At 37.6% G+C, this 22633-nt stretch overlaps 1 long non-coding RNA gene across 8 annotated transcripts in view; it reads left to right on the top strand.

The window, feature by feature from the left end:
* LOC125934619 (uncharacterized) overlaps positions 1–22633 on the top strand; it is a 135797-nt gene that overhangs the window by 10212 nt on the left and 102952 nt on the right. For 5 of the 8 annotated variants that reach the window (XR_007461522.1, XR_007461513.1, XR_007461478.1 and 2 more), the window contains exon 4: positions 11629–11803. The exons of 2 other annotated variants lie outside the window; for them this stretch is intronic. This is a non-coding gene — a long non-coding RNA (uncharacterized LOC125934619). Of the gene's footprint in view, positions 1–407; positions 523–11628; positions 11804–22633 lie in introns of all 8 variants that reach the window. One more of the 8 variants, XR_007461489.1, reaches the window with a different exon arrangement.

Here is a 22633-nt window from a genome sequence, read left to right as displayed (position 1 = left end):
AGCTGTTGCTTTCAAACCTGCCTTCCAGAATACTTAAAGGCATAGCAGCTGTCAATATAGCTCTTTGATAAAGCCATTTTCTTTGGTCAGCCCTTCCTTGCTAGAACTCCAGTAATTGAACAGGGTGTTATTGGGCCCTCTTGGAAATCTGCCTGAATCATTTGGAAAGGAAACACGTTTCAGTACTGACTTCAATAGAAACACAAAGTTTCTACATGAAAGATTTTTGCTTTTAGCTTGCACAGCCATATGGAGACTGAGAGGGTGTCCGATCACTCTCAGAACTGGTAGAGCATTCAAAGGATATCTGTCAACAAAGGCAGTGTGTTTGGGTATGTGAGGTCACCTGAGGTACCCTTGTTTGGCATCCTGGAGATTGAATCTTTTACCTCTACCCTCTGCTGCAGTCTCCAGAGTGTGGCACATGAAGTATTTGGCCCAAGGTCTTCAGCCTTTTCAACAGACGGTAACTGAATAAGAAGAGAAGCTATGGAAGGTGTGATGCTTTAAGACTCTTTGATGGTAGGTTTCAAAAAAAAAAAAAAAAAAAAAACCTACCGAAACTACCTTGCATTAGTTCAGATAAAGCTTGATGTGTTACATAAAGCCTGAAGTCTCTTTGAAATCTTAACATAAGAGAAATTTATTTCTTGAGCTTGGAAAGCCTCCTTGGTGAGGATGGGATGGCTGCTCTAAGCATGCTGTCAGAACTTAGGCTAAGAAGGCTGTGACATCTTCAACACAAGGCTTTCACTATTGCCTTTGTGGGCACCCAGCTGGCCTATGAGGAAAGAGAGCCAGTGAAGAGTCATGGGGGAGGTTCTTAGTGCCAAGCCTAAAGTGGAGAATGTCACTTCCTCTCACATTCTGTTGGTCAGGGCCCAGTCACATGGCCACAGATAAATACGGAGGAAGCTGGGAATATACTTGGCTGTGTGCCCAGGGTGAAAGGAAATGGATATATAAATATTCATTTGGTATTTATTGGTAAATACCAATGGTAATTAGCTGGCCATGTAATGGTAATTGGTAAATAGCTGGCCAGTCTACCACATAGCTTAAGCCAAATGGGATTTATGACAAGAGTATAGAGGTTCCCACAGAATCCTACATCTTCAGGAAAGGACTGGACCTAGAAATAAGACAGCTCTCTCTCTCTTTCTCCCTGTTTATTTTTGTGTCACTGTTTCATCCCACTATTTTTTTAAGCTGCTCCTTTATCCACAAGGCAGAATATGGCTGCTCCATAGCCCTGTTTTCTCACATTATAGTCTTGACTGCATGCATACATTAACTACTTTCCTAGTTTCAATTCCAAATTTCTAAGCATGAGAATTTGATTGGCCTCAGCTGCCCTAGTTCAATTCAACTGAGACCAATAGTGAGGGTCCCAAAGTGCAAGCTTGGCTTCCACATTCCCCGCCTTCCACTACTGTGATCTGTGGAAGGAGACAGTTTTCAGAAATGGATAGTTCTGAGCTGGACCACCAAAACTATCCAAATGTTAAAAGTTGCTCAGGACTTTTTAGCCACAGACTGTGTACTACAGGATGGCAAAAGGTGAGGCTCTTTTGGCTATAGCTCCGGTGTGTCCACTTCTCTCCCTGTCACCCATTTCTTTGTATTTGTCCCTTTGTGACATTTCATACATCCTAACTTAGCAAGTGACACCACCACTTCTATGTCTTGGGACAGAAAGAATCACTTCCGTGTATGTAAATATGTAACAGGTCTGATTTTTATTTAGAGCATTTTTCATTTTTTGTTATGCCAGCTCCTTCAAGCTAATAAAAGTAGTGACCTAAAAATTAAATTAATGAAGCATACAAGAGACTGCAGAAGCTAGGAAGGATTTTTCCTTATCCTGGAGTCCATGGTATTCTATCACTATTATGAAATATTCTGTTTTACGATTCATCTTATTTTTAAGGTGGAAGAAATATATATCCAGAAATGAATCTGTCTTACTCTGGTTTTCACTGTGATTTCATAAAATGCTTACTGTAGAATGGTGAATCAAGGCCTAGTTTGGCAATTCAATTAATGTCTTTGAGCCTCATCTGTAAAATAAGGATTGTAATACATACTGGGAAGATTAAATGTAATAGCGTATGTTAAAAAGTTTCGTAGAGTCTGCCACAAGTTAAACATAGAATTATAATATGACCCAACAATTCTACTCCTAGACATGATACTCCCAAGTAATTGAAAACAGGTGTCCAAACAAAAACTTGTACATGAATGTTCATAGCAAAACTGTTCACAAGAGCTAAAAGATGAAAACAGCACAAATGTCTGCCAAGTGGTAAAGGTAAATAGGTAGATAAGTAAATAAGCTGTGGTATGTCCATACAATAAAATGTTGTTCATCCATGAAAAGGAATGAAGCCCTAATACATGATGCAAGATGAATGAATCTGGGAGCATGCTAAATGAAAGAAGACAAAAACAAAACGTTACATATTGTATGATCTCATTTATATGAAATATTCAGAACAGGCAAATCTATAGGGATGGAAAACAGATTAGAGGTTTTCAGGGGGTGGGAGAAAGTGGAAATGGACAGTGATGGCCTGATGGAAACAGTTAGTGGTGATGACAGTGGTGATGATTGCACAGTGTCATAAATGTACTTGATGCTACTGCATTGTACACTTTTCAGTGGGAAAAATAGTAAATTTTATGTTATTTCTACTTTATCACGGTAAAAAAGGGCACCTAAGTCCCCCAACCTCTTTTTAAAAAAAGCTTTGTAAGTACTAAAATGCTCTATGAGTTTAGCTCATGAGTTTAGCTCATTATTATTTTTTTGCCTTTTATGAAAGTGGCTGTCTTAGGTAGCAGTAGGCATTTCATTTCTCCCTGGTATTTGGTGGTTTTTTTCAAAATACCTCTCAATAACCCAGTTGAGGACCAATTCCAACCTTTGCCTCTTCAATTCAAAGTCCTTCTCCTCACTCCTACGAAGAAACCTTCATCATCGTTTCTTCAAGAAGGAAGAGAGGTAGAGAGATGCTGCTCCTAAGTTGTCCTCTAAATAATCAATGAATTTTTGTTCAGCTAGTGGCTACCTAACTTTCTACAAAATAACGTAAAGATTAGGTTGCACACACAAAAAGAACAAAGCAAGAAAAGGTCCCAAGTTCTGGACTGTGGTGGGGTTTATTAGTGCTTACCCCATTTCTGGTTCTCTCCTTTGTGTGGACTGGGCAGGACTAGACTTCCCAGCTCTCTGGGTGCCTAGGCAGGGTCATATGACTAATTCTACCAAATGACATGGAGACATTTAAGAGACAGTGCGTCATCCCTTACTCTTTCTTCCTCTGCTTCAATGACTCTTCCACAGGGGACCGTAGGGGAACAGAAAAACCCTGATAGGGTAGGGATACTGATAGGAATGATGTTGACTGATCTTCGAGGTTGAGCAGAAAAGGAAGGGTCTGCCTGTCTAAGATCAACCAGGATTCCTAGGGGAAATTGTCTCCAGGATATTCTAGTATCTAGATTACCTATTTCCTCAATCTCCCTAGAACCTCCACCCCTGCTCACATCAGTCAATTTCAGGTGGTACATTACTAGCACCAGCCCTTGGGGATCAAGAGCTGGTCAGCACATAACCCCTGCCATCAGGAAGCACATGGTCCAATGGAAGAGACGAAAAAGGGGAGAGATGATTATAAAACAGTGAGGTGAGTGTGGCCACTGAGGTCAATCAAGAGAGCTGTGGAGCACAAAAGTGAACCCTGTAACCCAGTCTGCTGAGCAGGGGGTTAGGGAAAGCTTCCTCAAAGAGGTAGCTACTAAGCAGAACTGGGATGCATTGAGCTATGAGGAATTTGGAAGACAGGTTTTGTTCTCACTCCAGGGATGGTGTCAGAGAAAAGGTGATTTGGGCATTTAGATTTATAAATGGAATTAATTTCTCATTGAACATCATTGTATGTGGTGGAAACTCTAGTCCTGTTGGTAGGATAGTTCCATTAGCAGTGATTCCAAGAGAGAGTAGAGAATGGTGGTTATGAGTTCTATGTGATCAGACAGACCATTTCAATGCTGGCTTAGTCTTTTTTTTTTTTTTTTTAAACTGTATGAGTTTGGTAAAATTACTTCTTTATATCTCAACTTTTGTTTGTTCTTTAAATATGTAAATGTGGGTAATAATCTGTTGCTGGTTATGAAGTTTCTACCTCCAAAGCTTGATGGCATTTACAATGATATGGTTAAGTTGCTGATAGCAAGTTGTTTTAAGACCTTTGCTAACATACTGACATAGTGTCACTGGAAAAACACTACCAGTTTCCAAATAACTGACCCAAAAGAAACACAGGGGGATCCAAACTACTAAGGAGGGGGGGCTGAAACTTAATTTTAGCAGTGTTAAATTATTGCTGTCATTTTCTGGCCCCTACTAAAGAGGAAGCTGAAGTCAGATGCTTAACCAACTGAGCCCCCCAGGCACCCCAAAATACTTTTTAAAAAATATATTTGTTTATTTATTTTGAGAGAAAGAGAGAGAGTGTGTGCATGAGCATGTGATCAGGGGAGGGTAGAGAGAGAGGGAGAGAGAATTCCCAGTAGGCTCCACGCTCAGCACAGAGCCCGACCTGAGCCAAAACCAAGAGTCGGATGTTTAACAAACTGAGCCACCCACATGCCCCCAAGATATGTTTTGTAAATAGGAATATAGTGCTTCTCTTATAGATCTCTTTCCTCATTTACCCTATTTTAAAGTTTATAACCAGTTGAGTTGTAACTCTGTGTTTGATCTTTGGCTTGATTAATGTGTGCATGCTTCGGAGTTGGTTCTAGGTAAGGATTCTGAGCGCACAGTCCTTTCATGAGCCTGTCCTTGGAATTCTCCTCTCTACCCAGCCCTGGTGGAGAGGAAACACTGGGCAGACACCCAGGTACTACTGAAGAGAAAGCTTAAGAGCAGAAACTGCTGCTTCTAGAACTTAAGTACAGGGACTGACTGTCCTTAAATCTCTTTGCCTGTGGGTATAATACAGAGTATTGTGCTGCAGTGGGCAGTGGGAGGGAGATTCTACTCCTCAGACTCAGGTCTCAAGGAACTTCCAAAGCTGTATAATCAAGCACTTGAATAAGCTCTTAATGAGGCTGTCAATCTGCAGACCACATACCTTGGCAGAAATTGGGACATGCTAAGTGGAAGGAATTAATCAAGATTTGTGAATTGGATGGTGGGTCACTTGCCTTCTAATGTTTGAAAAGGAATGAGGAGCTGAAAGTGAGCATTACTTTGGTGTCAAGGTAAGTGGATATTAAATATGTGACCCTCCCTGACAGCTTCAGGCGGCTTCACAGAGAGTTAAACTTACGGGATGGCATGGTAATTAATGTCAAGAAGCTGTTATAAGTTGACATCGTTCTGAAAAGCACAGAGTCTGAAAGGAGTGAGTATATTTCTGGAAAAGATATTTTTCAGGTTTTAGTGGGCTGAGGTGTTCTTTCCAGGTGGTGCTTTATGATGTCACATTAATCAAGGAGGGTCTTTGCACAGCCGCGAGTGTGAAGACCGTAAATCGTGGGCCTGTTCCCTGCTCTCTGGTAGAGTCCTGGAGATAAGGACATGGGGTGTCTAGTGAATCCTAACTACACAGATGCTCCTTTAGGTTGTTTTTCAAGGTGATGTTTGCAAAATAGATGGCAGAACGTGTGTAATAATCTTCAGTGCTTTAAGTTCTAAAAGGAAAAAACTAATCCAGTCAGTGGCAGAACAAAGTTCTATATTTACATTTTTTAATTAACTAAGAAATGAGTAACAGTCTCTATTTAGAACTCTCTAAACTCTACTTTAACTCTTTTGACTCTTCCTGACCTCCTTTGCCTTACCCTTCGGTGACCTCTTAATGAGAAGAAGAAAACCTAGTCTAGTCTCTGCCTTTTGCCTTCTTTAGTGCCCCAATCCATAATTACCCCTATTTTGTTCCTCCCTTTTCTTCATTAAAGCTCTGGTAGATGTTGTAGGCACAGGATCCAGATCCCATTTTCAGTCAGTATGCACATACTCCCTGCTGCTTCGAGTGGCCAAAGTAATGGTTAATACCCTCCAACCTTCTCTGGGGAACTGCCTGCTCTGTAGCCCAGAGGATTCTGGGATTTACATCCTCTTCACCTGATGCTGATGACTGACTGATAATGGGTACAAAGCCTGGCCTCCTTGCCTGAAGTTGGGACAGTGGTGGATCAGGCCGTGAGTAGACAATCTGAAAAGCACATCCTTTTGTGTTTATTCTGCTTTGCTCAGTCCTTTGTAGGGCCTTCCCAAGAAGCACTTCCTCAGTTACATGCCTGTATCTCTCACCTATTTCTAGGATCTCTACCTAACCAACTCTGGTCCATCTCAATCTTTCGAGAATATTTAAATATGAATAAGGTTATTGCACACACATATCTAAGAGTTCACAGGTTCTCAAAGTCCTATTCATTTTATACGAAGTCCCTTATCAGCAGCTCTAATCAGTGAAATTTCATTTACTTAGTAGGAGACTTCACATTTTTAGACAGTGTGGGAGACAGTTTTCATGGGAATTGTTACTGATCCTACTTATCTTTTTAGAACAACCTATCATTAAGGCCACAAAATGGTTGATACCATAAATATAAGATTATAAAACTTAAAAAAAATTATTAGAAGATATAAGAGAATGTAGTTATGAGGAATTATCCTTTACAACCCTAGGATGGATCAGTGCCTACTATTGTAGTAAAAGTAATCTTGCCGACAGGTGAATGCTAGGTAGGGTTTCCTATTGGTGCCTTGTAAGCTGCCCTTTGTAAGTCACATGGAGCATTGCAGAGTTACTGTTGGTTGTTCAGTGGGGAACGACAGTGATCACAATAGGAATGAGAAATATGACACATGAAATAAAGAGACATAGTCAAGTGTAGTCTTGTATGTTACAGTCAGTGTTAGAACATGCACTTTTTGCAACACAAACTTACATGAACCGCATAGCTATGTTCCCAATAAGGAAAGTAGTTTATCATTAAAATGGATGATTGAATGAATGTTCCTCTTTTTTCCTGTTAGAAGAACACAATTGTTTAAAAAAAATGCAAACAATCTAGAAGAATAAAATGTAAAAGTAGAAAACTTCTTTGTCTTTTACTTGATATTTCTACTCTAATATTAAAAGAGACAGGCACCATTTTTACTTAACACTTTATCCTTCCAAATATTTTTTGTACACACAAATATGTAATTAGATGGGTCTATTCTCACATTACCACAAAGGCACAGTTACAGCTTTTCTAAACCTCTATATGTAATTGTATTATAATTTTGTTCTTCAACAAAATTCCTACTTCATTCATCAGTGTATCATCTATATCCTTTTGTGTTGGTGCATGTGGAGCTACCAGTTTATTTTTTAAATAACTACATACTGTATTGTAGATACATTTGGAAGGAGAGTTACTGAATTAGGTTTACTGAACTTTCCAACCATTTGGAAGGAGAGTTACTCAATTAGGTTTCTCTCAAGGTCTTTAGCAATAGGAAAGTGCTTACTGGCTAACTTAGTTAAAATCTTAGTCATATTTTTAGAAAGTCAGAATAGGAACCAAATCACCAACTAAATGTTTGCTGTGTATTGCGAATCACTAACTTAACTTGTAAATGTTTGCTCTCTATTGCAAATCACTAACTTACATTCAAAGGTTTCTTTTTCTGCTTTGAGTTTTTTGTTTGTTTATTTTTACAATTATTATTTCAAAGTTGGAAATCAGTATTTACCTGTTCTGTGCTATGTTCCAGGAAATTTGAGAAAGAAGAACTCTAGAGTCAGGCAGACTGACTGTAAATCCTTGTTCTAACTATTTTCAACTGTATGATCTTGGAAAATCATTTATACCTTTCAATTTGCCTTCTTTGTAAAATGGAAACAATAATCTTTAGCTCATAGGCTGTTTTCACTATTAAATGAAACACTGTATATAACATCAGTCAGCACAGTATCAAGTTGTAGGTTCTCAATAGAGTTTTAATTATCAAATTTTATATATTAGATTAAAAACATAAAGTTATTGATATTCAGTCATTTTTTTACTTACAAAAAAAGGGCAATTTCAAATGGCTTAACTATATATATATGTGTGTGTGTATATATGTATATGTATATATGTATATACACACACACACATATATATGTAACATATATATGTGTTAACACTTCATAGTGACTGCCATCAAAAACTCTTCATTGAGGGGACAGTAAACTTAGATATGTTTTTCAATTGCTATTTTAAGGCTAAATAATCAATATAAGACATGAGGGATTCTAATATAATACAACAACAACAACAATAATAATATAATATAATATAAACTGGAATAATTAGGGATGACTTAATGGAGCTATTAGATCCGATGTTGACTTTGAGAGATGGGTAGGATCAGATGGCTGGAGAAACAATAGAATATTCCAAAAGTTATAGATTGATTAAACTATCTTTTTCAGGGATAGATGACATAGTAAACATTGAGAACTTAGAATGTTAATGTCAGATAGAACTTGTAAAATATTTAGTTCAACTATTTGATATAACAGATAAGGAAAGAGGCCTATAGAATTTAAATGACTTGCCCAACATCATATAATTGGTCAGCTGCAAAACTGCTGAGAAAAGGGTGATAAGTACCATCATTAGTCACTAACAAGAAATGGAGATAATTTTAGGGTTTTGAATAAACAGTTATCAACGATTTTTTTAAAGTAAATTTAAAGTTTTATTTATTTTTGAGAGAGGGGCAGAGAGAGGGAGACACAGAATCCATGAAGCAGGGTCCAGGCTCTGATCTGTCGGCACCGAGCCTGATGTGGGGCTCGAACCCATGAACCATGAGATCGTGCCCTGAGCCAAAGTCGGATGCTTAAGTGACTGAGCCACCCAGGCACCCCATCAAGGATATTTTTAAAACTTTAAATCAATCTTTTGAGTAATACATGCTGTGATGATTGAGAACAAATAAAACATGTTGATGGAAGTAAAGGATGCAGAGGGAAATGGCAAGCATTTGAGCAAAAATTAATATATGCCCAGGGGCTATGCAAACCATTGAATGATAAACACAATAGAGGCTTTATAGAGACCATGTAAATGAAGGAGCAGAGCTGAGAGTAATCAAGGGTGAGCAAGAGGCATATGCAAGGTATAAAACATTCGGGATAGAAGAGGCTGGAAGAGATTACAGAATAAATTTAGAGAGTGTACAAAAGCTCAGGCAAATCAAAGGTGGAAAATGAAGGGAAGATTGCACAAGAGGATTGATAATAAGGTGTGTTTCAAGAACATGAAAACAAGATGTCTGTAGAGAAGGCAAGAGTCTCTCACAGGTGGCAAAAGTAATTTATTGAGAGAAGGGGTAGAATTTCTGAACAAGATAATTAAATGACTCAGTTGTCTTAAGCATTAATGATGTCAGGAGTGGACGTACATCTCTCAGAGGAAAAACTGGGAGAAATCAGGCCTATATTAGCAAAGCTAGAAAGGAAATGGATTGAGGATTTTGGAGACTTATATAAGCTTGAATGAAACATGATTCCTCTAGGGAATCTAACAAGCTTCCTGATACTATGAAGGTTGTTGAACTTGTCAAGACATCAGTTTTCTTAGATATAAATTGAAGGGGTTGGACAAGATGAACTTTAAGATGACTTTACTCAAAATGTGGCCCATGAAACAGTAGATCTGTGTTCTATTTGTTACCAGCCTGGAAAAATTAGTACAGATTTTGAGAATGTTTAGGAACTTTTATAGCATTTTGACATTGTGGTAGTAACATCGAAGCATGTGATTTTATGTTTTACAAAGTATTGGTCTACAGTGGATTTGACATTAAAAAAAAATGGTCCTTCACTGTAGATAGATTGGCAATAATTATTTTAAAATATTTTTCAACTTTAAAAGTTATGCTTACATATTTTCAATGATTCAAACTTCCCTGAGCTATGGAGAAGTCTGATTCATTCTAGTATTAACTTGCTGGGGCTGCCGTAACAAAATATTACAGACTGGGTGGCTTAAACACAGAAATTTATTTTCTCAAGGTTCTGGAGGCTAAAAGTCCAAGACCAACGTGTCAGCAGGTTTAGTTTCTCCTGAGGCCTCTTTCCTTGGCTTGCAGATGGCCACCTTCTTGCTGTATCTTCACCTGGGCTTTCCTCTGTACGTTCGCATCCTTAGCGTCTCTCTGTGTGTCTTAATCTTATAAGGACACCAGTCAGATTGTGTTAGGGCTTTCCTTTTGATAGCCTTTTAGCTTAATTACCTCTTTAAAGGCCCTGTCTCCAAATACAGTCACATTGTGAGACTAGGAGTTAGGGCTTCAATGTATTAATTTGGGGGACACAATTCAGCTCATATCAATGCTAAAGCAAACTTCATTTCCAAATCATGATTTTATAACAGCCTAAGCAACTGATGGATATTTTGGGGGTTTCTTTGGTTTTTGTTTATTTTTACCTAATGACCACCAATATAAGAATTGGTTATGATATGTTTTCATTTAATTTCAATTTAGGTATATTTTTTCCTCAAACAATGCCCCCATTCCAAATCAATTAACTATGCACAACTGAAAGATATTGATGCATTTGATTTTTTTTTCTATCCTCCCATCATATAGAAGTCTATCTATATTTTGTTATCCAAATTCCCTATATGCTGTCATTTTTTTCCTTTTATTTAAATCAATTTTTAGGAATCTCACAGATTAATCTCATAAGTTAAATTTCTAGAAGAAGATCTACTGGGTCAATGAATAGAGCATTTCTAAGGGTCTTCTTATCTACTACAAATTGCTCTACAATCAGAAGTATAAATTGCCCTCTTCCTGGTAATGTGTGATAATATCTGTTTGTTTGTTTTTTTTTTTTCTGTATTCTTGCCAGAATCGATGATTATCATTAAACAAATTTGAAAGGTGGAATGTGATACATTATTTTTGTGTATGTATTTCTTATCACAGATAAAAGTCACACCATTTTTCGAGTTTATTGATTACTGTGTTTCTTAGTCTGTGAATTGCCGTTCAGTTTAGTATGATGTACTTTCAAAGAGGACAAAGGACATATTGCCCTATAATAATTTTATCTTGTGGTCAGAAATGGGCATAAATTCAAAGTACTGTAAAGCTTTATAAACTTGTTTGCATTTTCTTTTTCCTCCCCAACTTTTCCTGGTTTCCATTAATCTACTCTGTTGAATAACTTCTCTGTGCTTGCCTGTGGAGGTCCAGAATGCAAAGTGTGTTGAGAAATGCATCACAAAGTTCAACACCCAGGCTATTTTCAAGCCAGATCTTAAAGAAAGGAAATCTCTAAATTCATCAGAAAGAATATGAATTAAACTTGAAACTTTTACTTTGTCACATCTTATCTGTACTGTGCAGATATGTCTCTGCATTAACATTTTTGCTCAACAAGAAATAGACATGGAGCCCAGAAACTCTGAAGAACAAGACTGAGATGTGACTTGATTTTCTTTGGCTTCCTACACACTTTGCCTGTGAAGTAATAAATACTTCAGCTTACCTTGCAGTCTATCTTGTGCACGATTTATGTCTGACAGATGGACTGAGACAGACTTTTCTTGTATTGCCAGGCCTTCAAGGGGTGTTCTGGGGACCTACACATAAACCCTCACCTCCCTGAGAAGCCAGTGTTGAGTTTGTCTGTGTTACACAAAGGACGACTGAATTCCTGAGAACATTTTTCATTACATGAAGAAACCACTTCCTGTCACACAACCAGGAGAACCTTGTGCAAAAGGTAGAGAGGTGAGAGAGAAAAAGTTTGGAAGAACTGAGAGTGGGGGAAAAGAGCATCTGGAGACCAATTACAAGTAAAGAATTACTTAAGATGGTAAATTTGCAGCTCTCTGGCTGAATTTGGGTTACAAATATTTTTGGACAGTAAGATTTGCATCTTGTTCCATTTTTGGGGGTTGTTACCCACACATAAAGTAAATTTTACCATTGCACAGGGACTATAGACACCTGGGTGTCTCAGTCGGTTAGGCCTCTGACTTCAGCACAGGTCATGATGTCACAGTTCATGAGTTAGAGCCCTGCACTGGACTCTGTGCTGAGAGCTCAGAGCCTGGCGCCTGCTTGGGATTCTGTATCTCTCTCTTTCTCTCTCAGTCCCTCCCCTGCTCGTGCTCTGTCTCTCTCAAAACTAGGTAAACTTTTAAAAAAATAATAAAAATTTAAAAATTAATATTTACCATTATAATCATTTTCAAGTGCAGTGGTATTAAGTACACTTTTATTGGTGTGCAGTCACCACCATCATGCATCTACACAACTTTTCTCATCATGCAAAACTAAAACTGTGCCCGTAAACAATAACTCCCCATTCCCCCCTATCCCCAGGTCCTGTGAACCACCATTTTACTTTTTCTCTCCATAATCTGACTAATCTAGGTACCTCGTATAAGTGGAATCATGTTATTCTTCTTTTTGGGATAGTTTATTTCAATTAGCGTAAGGTCCTAAGAGTTCTTCTTCCACGTTGTAGCAGATGTCAGAATATTCTTCCTTTTGAGGCTGAATAATATTCCACTGTAAGGATATATCACATTCTGCTTATCTACTCATCTTTCAGTGGACACCTCGGTTGCCTCCACATTTTAGCTATTGTGAATAATGCTGCTGTGAATATGGGTGTAAAAATATCTCTTCGAGACCCTGCTTTCGAGGCATTTGGGTATATGAAAGAAGTAGAATAGCCAGGTCTTGTGTTTAATATTTGAGAATCCATCATAGTGGTTTCCATTAGCAGCTGCATCATTTTACACTCTCACCAACAGTGTCCAAGGGCTCCATTTTCTCTACATCCTTGCCAACACTTGTTATTGATTGATGATTGATTTTTAAGTAGTTGTGAGGCAGAATCTCACTGTGGTTTTGATTTGATTCTCCTAACAGTGGTTTGAGCATCTTTCTTTTTTTCAAATTTTTGTTTTAATGTTTATTTACTTTTGAGAGAGAGAGAGAGACAGAGTATGAGTAGGGGAGTGGCAGAGAGACAGGGAGACACAGAATCCAAAGCAGGCTCCAGGCTCTGAGCTGTCAGCACAGAGCTCGACGTGGGGCTCTAACTCACATTTTTGAGATTGTGATCTGAGTGAAAATCGAATGCTTAACCAACTGAGCCACCCAGGTACCATGAGCATCTTCTTTATGTGCTTATTAGCCATTTTTATATGTCTTCTCCAGAGAAATATCTATTTAAGTCCTTTGCCCATTTTTGAATTGGGTTGTTTGTTTTTTTCCTTGGTGATTTTTAGGAGTTCTCCTATACATTCTAGTTATTAACCCCTTATCAGATATATGACTTGTAAATAGTTTCTCTCATTCCATGGGTTACTTGTTCACCTTGTTGATAGTGTCCTTTGCACACAATATTGAAATTTTCATGAAATCCAATTTGTCTATTTTTTTCTTTTGTTGCCTGTGCCTTTTCCATCATATCCAGGAAATCATTGCTAAATCCAGTGTTCTGATATTTTTGCCTTATTTTTCTTCTAAGAGTTCTATGGTTTTAGCTGTTATGTTTAGGTCTTTGGTCTATTTTGAATTAATTTTTGTATGTGGTGCTAGGTAAGGGCTAACCTCATTCTTTTGCATGTGGATATGCAGTTTTTCTAGCACCGTTTGTTAAAAAAACTGTCTTTTCTCCCACTGAATGGTTTTGACACCCTTGTCAAAAATCATTTGACTGTATATGCAAATGTTTATTTCTGGGCCTAGTTGTAGGCAATTAGTGATCTTTAAATAATAAACTTCCGTGTGTACCCTCATATATCAAATAAAAGAGCTACTAACAGATTTGTAACCTATCAATTATTAATATTTTTCTATCGGTTGGAGTTGCCTGATATATTTTTCTTTTGCCATGAAAAAAGAAATGATCATTAGGCTTCTTAGTGTTAAAAATGATCAGTTTCTTTAAAAATTCAATATCTTGGGGCGCCTGGGTGGCTCAGTCGGTTAAGCATCCGACTTCGGCTCAGGTCACGATCTCACTGTCCGTGAGTTCAAGCCCCGCGTCAGGCTCTGGGCTGATGGCTCGGAGCCTGGAGCCTGCTTCCGATTCTGTGTCTCCCTCTCTCTCCGCCCCTCCCCCATTCATGCTCTGTCTCTCTCTGTCCCAAAAATAAATAAACGTTAAAAAAAAAAAAAATTTAAAAAAAAAAATTCAATATCTTATCCCTCTTTAATTGCAGGACGTTTGCCATATTTTCTGGGATATATGATGCAAAGATATGTTTGACATACTTTTCTGAAGGGGGAAATTTTTTTTTTAATGAGCTGGAAAATAATTGGTATTTGCAACTTAAGAATAAGTTTCTTTACCATGGTTTGAGAGTCAATGAATTTTTCCGAGTATATGTACTATAGGAATACTTACATGTGTCATATGTGAGCCAGATGGTCATATGTGTAATTAAAGTAGCACAGGATCATCTGGCTTTGGGGGAAATGCACATGAGTACATTCTCTAAGTAACTGAAGCTTGTACATTTAAATACAGTATTTTTTACATGTAAAGTATTTATTTTCTCAAGTGCATTACACTTGATTTTGATTTCGGGAACTGAAATATTAAACCACAAGTTTTCCTCATTTTTTGACATTTCAGCATTTTCTTTAAGCATAAAATATTCTATTCCCACGGAAAATAGTCTTATTATTTTTGTTTGGATTCTTAAATTAGAATATTTTACAATTATTTTTCTGACCACTTCTTTACTCAGCCTCTAAACAACTATTTTTCCTCAGTAAGTATCATCTAACTTCTGATTTATTGCATTTATTCTGCTGTGGGCAAGGTTAGAATTTTATGTAAAATAAAAGTAAGGCCCTTTCTCTGAAAAAAGGTGTGAAGAATTCTTTCAAAATTTTAAAGACTTTGGACTTTAGAGTATGTGTTTTATGAGAGTATATGATTTCCATTACTGTAGTATTGGTTGTATTCAGGATGATCTAGACTAGAACTGCTTTTTGTGCTCAAATTTGGTTTGTCATTAATTAAAATCTCTTTAGTTACCTTTTAGAAGAATTTATTAGTAATCACAGTGTGTACAACCTGTCTAATGATGGGGTTTTGGAATGATGGTGGGGTTTGGAGCCAGTGGCCAAAAATTAATTCTTGAAGCATCTTTGGTGCAAAAACGTTATTTTATTAAAGCACTGGAACAGGACCCATGGGTAGAAAGAGCTGCACTGGGGTTGTGAACAGTGACTGCTTGTATACTGTGGAGTTGGGGGAGGTGAGGTTAAGAGGAAGTTTCTTAAAAGGATTTCCATATGCTAAAGAGGGTTTACAGATTACTGGAGGCCTAGCTATTGTCAAGCTAAGGTTGTTTTTCCCTCTAGCAAAGCATTATCATGAAGATAGTAGGGAATTCCTGGAGATTGGACTAGTGATAAGATTGCCCTTTTCTTGTAATGTTACTAAGATATTTATAAACTGATGGAGCCTCTATCAGTTTAACCGTTTGTTTTCTGTCCTTTCCTTTGTTCTTGGGCAGCCAGGAGTGCCTGAGGAATGTCACACATATCTCACCTGGAAGGGTGAGGGGGGCTGCTGTTTGCATCATAGCAGCTTGCCTTGCTCCCTCATCAATATTTTGCCTTTGCCATACAGTCTGCTAAACACTCAATGTGAATAGAGATGCCCTGTTTCCATATATCAGGTGTCAGGCTGACTTATTTGCCTGAAGGCTTACCCACAAGTTACTGCTCAATCCAGTATTGAAAGTTGTACTGTGCAGGTGTTGGTAAACTAGTTGTTCATCCCTTTTAGTTATAATTGCCCACATTTCAAAACTTACTCTGTGTATCAGTTCCTTGGAAATTCTGCTTTTAATTCTTTGTGAATGTCTTCTGGGAGGAATAATGCTGCTATTAGTGAATCTTTAGTATTAGTTGTCTGGCTGTGACAGGACTTCCTCATTGGTTATTTACTCAAAAGAAACATGTCTTTTCTAGTAGCCCTCGTATTTGCTATTTTTAATGCCTTTCTTTCCTTTCTGTATATTCAAGTGTCCACCTTATATAATTTTCCTTCAGCCTGAAGTTCTCTTTTTGAAATTGTGGCAAATTTGATCAGATTTATCATTTCCCCCAAAATGCCTTTATTCACCATCCTTTCTGAAAGAAGATTTCATCAGATATAGAGCTTTGGGTTGACAGTTTTTTACTATCTTTCAGCATTTTAAAGATGCGATTCCATTGTGGTCTGATTTCTATTGTATCTGATGAGAAGACAGGTAATCCATATCCTTGTCACCTATATAGTGTGTGTCATTTTTCTGATTGCTTTCAGGATTTTCTTCTTTACCTTCAGTTTTCAGCAGTTTGACTAAGATGTGTGGAGGAAAGGGTTAACTCAGCAGGCCTAGGCTACTCAATCCCTACACATTCCCAAGGAAGGCCTATCTTCAAGACTGACCTTTGGCTGGTTTCTGGGAGATAAACTCTGAGACCTTGTAATAATCTGCCTGATAAGAATGTTTTGGTATGCCTGAGGGAGGCCTTGAGCCACATGATACCAGTTTGATCTAGTAGTTTATGTTAACAATATGATTTGTGGTGAATGCCTGTTTTTGTTCTGGGAGGCTAGAATTTGGATAGTTGAGATCAGTTATGCAGACACTGCTTGCCAACATGAATGACCCCCAATAAAAACCCCAGACACCAAGGTTCAGGTGAGTTTCCCTGATTGGGACACTGTACATGTGTCGTCACACATCATTACTAGGAGTCTAAGTTGTGTCTGTGTTAGCTCCATTGTCAACACAAGATACTTTCACTGGAATTACTCACTGCAGAGCATGAATATGACAAAATTTCTGAGTCTGTGACTCTGTGACTCAGCAAATCATTGAGGCAGAGGTGGTCTGGAGGACTTGGAACACAATTGGCATCTGAAGTGGGATTTGCTAGAATATCTCTGACTCACCAAAACATAGAAAAAGCATTGTTTGCGAAAAAGAAAAATGACAAGCTCTTGATGGTTAGATGGCTACCAAGTCACCCATAGTATTGCTGCACTGCAATCAAGTACTGGAGGCAAAAGTTGCCATTGAAATTTAGAAGTGATCAACCCAACTACTGAGCAGTTGGCTCACTGTATCCTTAAGAAAATGCAAACTAATGAGAAACAAGATAAGCATTCAGTCCCTTGATTATTTTTCATCTTGATGATGATGATGATTTTATAACCAAGATGAAATTAAGGGAGTATATTAGGGAGGATTATAGCACTGTGCTAAGATTAGATTTTGGATGGTCTAAGCTATGGCCAGTGGCCTCAGGGCCACTAGCAAGGGAGAAAAATGTACTGCCACAACAGATAACTTCTCTATGCCTTTGGTCACCAAGCAAGTAGATAGTCTTGAAGTTAGGCAATTTGGAGAAACTAACAAACTATTGAAACCAGGGAACATAGTGTGAAAGAGTTGTCTCATTTCATGGATCAATATGACAGTTTTCTGCAGAACTTTAAAAAGATGAATTGTGAGACGGACTAAGCTAGGAGCAGTCCCCTTTGTTTTGAATGCTGCAGAATAGAGGAGCAAGTTCAGGTAGACGCAGATCCCCCTGCTTACTATTGAATAATCACAGGTGGTTATACAAGCATATTCCACAGTTGAGAATATTGCTAGCTCCTTGTCATAAAACTGCCTGAATAAAGATTGTATTTGGGGGTCTGGACAGCATCAGGCTATGTCTGAGTTGCAAAAACCAGTAGCTTAATCAATGCCTTTGAGTTTTTATGATCCAGACTCAGAAGTCGTTTTGAAGTATCTGCAAGTCCCACTTAACACAGATTGAGCCTTTGGCAAAGCCCATGAGTGCTTCCCAGTAGGGACACTGGGATTTGGATCAGAAGGTTTACAGACATTTTTGTAAGATACATGTTGTTTGAGAGACAGTTGCTGACTTTGATTGATACTGCCTGCATGTCCAGATGATGTAAGATCACCTTCAAACCTCAAATGTCCATAGTGCCTTGGTCATTTTCAAAGATACAGTCTAATAAGGAAGGCAAGAGAATGATATGGTCTCTTAGCATAACTGTACCAGATACTCAAAATGCTGAATCTGTATTGTTGCCAAGATTACCTTTGCTTTTGAAATTTGATGAGATGGAATGGAAGCCTGAAAACCTGAGTGACATTGCCCTGGGAAACATTCTGGTCTTACAGTATGATGCTGAAATGACCAATTTTTGATGGCTGAGAGGAATTCTAGTAATGTGCCAGTACCTTTGGACTCCCATTTTCCAGTTACAAAGAATATCATTTGGGAGGAAATTTCCAGGAACTACTACTAGCCAGATCATCAGATCACGTCATATACAACTGCTAGGAGATTAATCATGGTGTAACTATAAACCTTGATGACCACATGCGTAGAAAGACCTATGGTTATAATAGACAAAATGTGGCAGCTGCATTCTCAGCACGCCACAGTGTGCTGTGCACAAATGCATAACACTCTTATTTTTGTGGATTGAAACCTATTAAACAGTATAGGGAAAGATAATGGATTTATTATGAGAATAAAGTAGTAGGCTTTATATATTTGGGGAACAGTCTGGGGAACAGTCCACAGTGAGACAAAAAAGGCTCTGGGAAGCCTTGTGGCATATTCAGACTAAGTAAGTCTTGGGGTGACTGCCACTTATCTAACACTACTATGGAGAACACACCATTTTGGGATATGCTACATGTAGCCTACCTGCAGTCAGGCCACTCTGTATCAGTGGCAACAATATACACGATGGATTAAACATTGGCCCCACAGAAACTAATACCTGGATAAAATGCATAATTACGAAATGCCAAATTTATGTTAATACCAAAGTTAATTTTCTTTTGTGTGGTATTTGAGGGTCAACATGATAGTTTTCCAACATTATGCCCACAATATTCCTACTCCATGGACTTTAGTCATGCCATCACACACATTTACTACATCAATTTCTTTTTCTCATGCTGTTTCCTAAGCCTGAAATATTTTCCCTTACTTTACCTTATATAAACCAAACTCATCTTTCTAGGCTCAATTCAATGGCAGTGTTTATAGATTCTTTCCTACTAAAATTAGTGTTTGAGAACTTGGACACTGGGGTTTTATTGTCTGAGTTCAAATTCTGTGTTTGCCATCTATTTTATTTGTGATTTTGAGCAAGTTACCCTCTCTGGGTCTCAATTTTCTTGTGAGAAAAAAAGGAGACATTAATAGCATCCATCTCACAGAATATATTTGAAGATTAAATGTGATAATACATATGAGGCACTTCAAATGCCTAGCCAAGGAAACACTGAGTAAAAGTTAGCTATTCAGTCTCTAAGTCAGAGTAATAATTGGTTTCTCTGTATATTCATATTGGTTTCCTCTATTTCTGTCATAGGGCTTATTATATTCTGCTTTATGTTAAAGTGATATTATGCCATAAGTTCCTTGTAGTTGAGTGTAATTTATCCCCTTGTGTTCTCCCAGTAGCTAACATACTGCTTTACACATAGGTGATATTTATGAATGCTTTTTTTAAAAAAGAAAATAGTAAATAAAAATTAGAGGTGACACTATGGATAACATGTTGATTTTAACTAAATTTTTACAACTAGCTTGGGATCATAATCTTAGCAAAAGGAAACAAAGGAGCAATTAGAGAAAATTTCAGTCCTTCCTCCTTTCAATGTCTCAACAACTTTGGCCTGAGGTATATAGTTCTGTATGTTTATAGCAAATTGTAAACTCAGCAGTAGGAACTGGATCTTGAGTTGCTACTCTTGAGTTTCTGTTAAAAATACCTGAGTTTAGACATGTGGTTTTCCCATTAGGTATGGTCAACACTTGCTATCATAATTTTCCCTGCATTAAAACATATACATTAAGACTGATGCTTCTGGCATGAAGGAATACCAGGGATAGTATTTACCATCCTACCTTAAATGACTAGGAAACAGGAAAACTATGTGAAAAGCAATTTCTGGACTTTGGAAAATAAGCAACATAGAGAAGTGATACCAGAGGAGAATAAAACAAATGGAGTGAGCCATATGACTCCCCCAGTTTAGTATCTAGTGAGACCTTTTAGTCCATAGTGCTGGAGAACAGAAGCTCAACATAACCTAACAGCTTTGCTGGCTAAAGATGGAGAATTTGGAGATTGTTGAAGGCAAGTTAGCTATAATTTGAGGGTGCTATACAGGAGATGCAGAGAGGCTCTGCAAAGCGATTCCCTAGAGTATCTGGCTAAGTATTGATCTATGCATGCAGGGGAGTAACTGCCCAAGGTTAGGGGAAAAACTAGATAGAAGTTTGGGGGAGAAAGCCAGAGCTCACACAGGCTGGAAATAAGTTTTCATTCTAAGGAGTCAGAATTAAGGAAACCTTGTGCTACAGTTTATCATGTAGAGTCCTAAGGGTATTTTCTCAGTGGTGGGACCAAATTAGCCATAGACTAAAAGCTGATGTAAAAAGCTTAAAGGAACTTTAAAAATGATCAATATGATTCCCAGTACCTAACAGAATCCCAGAACAAATACCAATAATACTTAAATGAATACAACAAAATCTAGTTGTATTTAGGCTATTCCCAGCACAATCAATCAACATAAAACACAATGCCAATCATTCAGTAACAAATTATGAGACATTCAAAGAAGCAAGAAAATATTATGAATACTCTGGGGGGGGGTTTCCCAGAATTGACAGAAATGATACATTTGATAGCTAAAAACTTAAACATATTTATCATAAATATAATCCATATATTTAAAGCATAGAGAAAAACCTTATGTGGATAAGGAGAGAAATGGAAGAGTATAAAAGGTACAAATGAAATTTCCAGAGATTGAAAAATTGAACACCCAAAACAAAATATACACTGAAGGGATTAACAAAGATTAGGGACACTATAGGAGAAAGAGTAGTAAATTTGAAAATAACAAAAGAAACAACCAAAGAGAGATAAAAGAGACTGAGAGAAGAACAAGGGCATTAGGAAGTTATGGTACCATGTAAAGGGTCCTTATTTTATGTTTGATAAGATTATCAGAAAGAGTGGAGAGAGAAGACGTGACAGACCATTTGAAAAAATAATGGCCAAAATTTATCCAATTTTTTTGAAAACTGTATACTCACAATTCTAGTAATCTCACTGAGAGCTAAACAGACAAAACATGAATCAAGCCATGCCAAGGCACATCACACTTAAGTTTATGTAAACCAATGATAAAGAAGAAAAAATTTTTAAAGCAGCCAGAGAGACAAGGCATAGTAAGTACAGATGAGCAACCATAAAAATGACACCAGATTTTAAGTAATTGTGCATGCCAGAAGACAATGGAACAGCATCTTTATTTATTTATTTTTTAAATTTTCTTAAAGGGTATTTATTTATTTTGAGAGAGAGAGACAGAGAGAGCATGAGCGAGGGAGGGGAAGAGAAAGAGGGAGAGAGAGAATCCCAAGCAGGCTCTGCACTGTCAGTGCAGGGCTCCATGTGGTGCTTGAATTCACGAATGGCGAGATCATGATGTTAGCTGAAACCACAAGTTGAATGCTTAATCGAGTAAGCCACCCAGGTGCCTGCATTTTTGAAATACTGAAAGAAAAACATGTAGATAAGAACTCTATATCCAGCAAAACTAGCTTTGAAAAATTGAGTAAAATAAAGACTTCTTCAGACTAACAGTAGCTGAGAGGATCCATTGCCAGCAGATATGCACAGGAGAAGACATTGACAAAAGTTCTTCAGACATAAAAGAAAATGATACTATATGGAAATACGAATCCATATAGAAGAATGAAGGGCACTTGAAATAGTAGATGTGAGTAGATAAAAGCCTTAAAAAAAATAAGAGTAGGAGCATCCTGGGTGACTCGGTTGGGCGACTGGCTCTTGACTTCGGCTCAGGTTATGATCTCGCAGTTCTTGGGATCGAGCCCTGCATCTGGCTCCATGCTGACAGCACAGAGCCTGCTTGGGATTCTGTTCTCTCTCTATATATATATCTGCCCCTCTCCCCCTTGCACATGTTCTCGCTCTAAGAATAAATAAATAAACTTAAAAAAATAAAAATAAGAGAAAATATTTGTGACCTTGTGTTTTAGGCAAAGATGTTGTAAATTGAACTTAAGAAGTATGAACGGTAAAAGAAAAATGGGTGAATTAAACTTCATCAAAATCATAAAATTTTGCTCTTCAACATATTCTTACAGGAACATTATGTCAAGGCTTTGGTTCAGAGAAAATATTTGCAAAATATATGATATATCCAGAATATGTATTTGGTATAACACACAACTCCGTAATAAAAAGATAGCTCGCTGAAGACATAATTGGGTAAAACTTTGTGTGGACATTTCAGAGATAGCCAATAAGCTTATAAAAAGATGCTCAACATCATGAATTATTAAGAAAATACAAATAAAAACCACCATGAGATACTTCCGTCTACCCACCAGAATGGTTTTAATCCAAAAGACTGACAATGAGAAGTGGTGGTGGGGAGGTGTTAACAACCTCATACATGGCTGGTGGAAATGAGAAATGTTACACTTGTATTGAAAATAGTA

The sequence above is a fragment of the Panthera uncia genome, chromosome D4 (assembly GCF_023721935.1).
Source record: "Panthera uncia isolate 11264 chromosome D4, Puncia_PCG_1.0, whole genome shotgun sequence".
NCBI lineage: Eukaryota > Metazoa > Chordata > Mammalia > Carnivora > Felidae > Panthera > Panthera uncia.
The sequence above is the reverse complement of the archived record's forward strand: the minus strand, read 5'-3'. Positions and strand labels throughout refer to the sequence as shown.